This window comes from Octopus bimaculoides, chromosome 3 (genome assembly GCF_001194135.2).
Source record: "Octopus bimaculoides isolate UCB-OBI-ISO-001 chromosome 3, ASM119413v2, whole genome shotgun sequence".
NCBI lineage: Eukaryota > Metazoa > Mollusca > Cephalopoda > Octopoda > Octopodidae > Octopus > Octopus bimaculoides.
The window spans coordinates 161,419,142-161,421,802 of record NC_068983.1 but is presented as its reverse complement, the minus strand read 5'-3'; the positions used below and the strand labels follow the sequence as shown (position 1 = coordinate 161,421,802).

At 35.2% G+C, this 2,661-nt stretch overlaps 1 non-coding gene across 1 annotated transcript; it reads right to left on the bottom strand.

Annotated features, from left to right (window-relative positions):
• Positions 1–1,654: 1,654 nt before the first annotated feature.
• On the bottom strand, positions 1,655–1,726 carry Trnah-gug (transfer RNA histidin (anticodon GUG)). The gene has a single exon. It is a non-coding gene; the product is annotated as a tRNA-His (tRNA).
• Between the last annotated feature and the right edge of the window lie 935 nt (positions 1,727–2,661).

Genomic DNA, 2,661 nt, shown 5'->3' with positions numbered 1-2,661 from the left:
CTACCTGTTATGTTTCCCTCGGACTGACTCGCAGAGATAACATAACGAGTTATACAATTTAATTATTACATTTATTGTTCAATTACATACAAAGAACGCACTCACCCAATGTTCGTTATGAATAAACAAAAGTCATGTCCCCCATATATATATCAATGACATTTTACTACGACAGTCCCACAAGACAACAACAATGAAACAATGAACTCAGACGAACCACATGACACACGGAACGTCAGACGAATTACATATCTAACAGTCCATATAACACTACCTCTTTAGATACCTTCGACTTTTCTTACTTGATTTTTCTCCATTCACTCCTTCGTTATTCCTTAGAACAGTGTCGATCACCTCGATGTGCTAAGTTTCCAAAACTATGTCGTTAACATCGTCCGAGTATGCCGATACAGTTCTAGTTTGTGCGTGACGTTTCTCAATGTCTCTAGTTTCAGCAATAGTGTCTAAAAACCAGTACATACGGAAGAGATGAGAAGAGACATCCTTGATGGACCAAGCGTATAATACTTGAATGGCTCTGACAGATGGCCATTCACGCTCAACACCTAACAGATGTCGCTATACACTGTAGCAATCCAACAGCAGAAGACGAGATCGAAACCAGCCGCCGTGAGAACAACTGCCAAGTGGTGGTGGTGGTCGACTCTATCGAAAATTTTGACTAATCTATATTGATCAGGGAGCCAGCTATGTTAGCTTCCTTACCCAATAACTATAATTCTTTCCAATTTGGCTCCAAACCAGCATTACTGCGGGAGCGGGCAAGTCGATTGCTTTGGCCTTGGTACTTGACTGATAATTTATTTTATCAGCTCCGAAAAAAATGAAAGGCCAAAGTTGGTCTCGGCAGGATTTGAGCTCGGAACTTCAGAACAAAGGCCGCTAAGCATTTTGTCCGACGCGCTAACAATTGTTAGCTAGCCACGGAGATTTTATAGTGGCGTCCGTGTATCGTTTTTCAGAGCGATAAAAGATTTTAATGTATAGGAGTTGTACATTTAGTCAAAAAGAAGCTCGTAAATACCGAGATTATAAAATTTAAAAGCTTACAACTCAAAATTTAACATTAAAAATGTTTAACAATTCGGCAATAAAAGTGACAGAGTATGAAAGCGGTGTGAGAACGAGGCATAAATGAAGAAAGAGAGACAGGAAGAGGGGGGAGAGAGAGAGAGAGAGAGAGAAAGGAAGATAAGGACACACTACAGAAAAGAAAGGAAGGAATAAGGAAATATATGGATGGGAAGAAGCGAAAAGAGAAGAAAGAGGAAAAGAAAATATTTAGAAAGAATACATAGTAACAAGTAGAGCTTTGTAGGCATATTATTTCATAGTTATATTTAATATATATATTAAGTGATAAAATATCTTGTACAGATATTTACAATTGCAATCACTTCAATGTTTTCTTTTACTATTATTATAAAATAAGTCATAGATATGTTGCACTATCGTGTTTGCTTTTTAATGCTTTCGAGGCATGCAACTGGACACCGCCAATGACGCCTAAACGACTCACCGCTTCCAGCATTTCACTCTACAAAGCAGTGAAAGAATTCTCGAATAAAATGGGAATAATACATATACACATAAAATATCGTACAGAATATAAAAACAAAAATTTATACTGCGCTGCCGTGACCAGGATTCGAACCTGGGTTACCACGGCCACAACGTGGGGTCCTAACCACTAGACGATCACGGCTATAGCGCAGATAACGTCAACGGCCTTATTTTAACTATATGAATCATTGCTATTATATCTTGTATGCTTTCGTGTTATTTGAAAGTTTTTTTTCTTTTGTTCATATATTTATTGAATTTTAGTTGAATCAACTAGCTCTGTTTTTGCCTTTAATACTTTTTAAAAACTTTGAAAGAAGAATATTATGACTTTAAAATCTTTCAACTAAATTTAACTCAACACGCGCAGAGTGATATTAATTATTTAAAAATATATGGTGGGCAGAATATCTAAATACCTTGACTATTTATTAACATTTTAAAGGGATAAAAGTAACTATTTGAGTTCAGCAGACATTTATTATATCTTTAATACTTCGTTGTATTTTTTTTTTCAAGAAATAATCACAAGATAACAAAAGAAACTATCGAAAATAATTTTTTATGTAAATAAATGAGACAAAAAGCCGAAGTATATTTCAAAGGCTAACTACAAGCAAAATAAAAAGGACTTCGGTGTTAGTCTAAAAAATCATATAGAAATCGTCGAGAAGGAAATTGTATTTGAAGAGTATCAACATGAATAACGAAGGCTTTATTCGTCCCGTGTTTTCTATTTTCTTCTCTCTTTTCCTGGTGATCTTAATATTCTTTTATACGTAGAGATCATTATCCCTTTACAGCTACAAATTTTGCTCCGATTGTGTTGTATGTATTCATATTAAAGTCTCACTCAATAATTTAACGTAAAATTTGCTTTTGTAAATTTTCATCTTCATAGAGATTTTTCCCTTCCAGGTTTTTGTTGAGGCATCCCAATCCAATAATTTTGGGGTCATACAGGAGGTCATTGGGAAATGAGTTATTTCTTGAGGAGTTTACTTAGTATGATTTCTTTCTGAGTTTTTTTTTTTTTAGTTCTTCTTGGGAGAGTTCAAGCCGGTCGTTAGCAAAGCT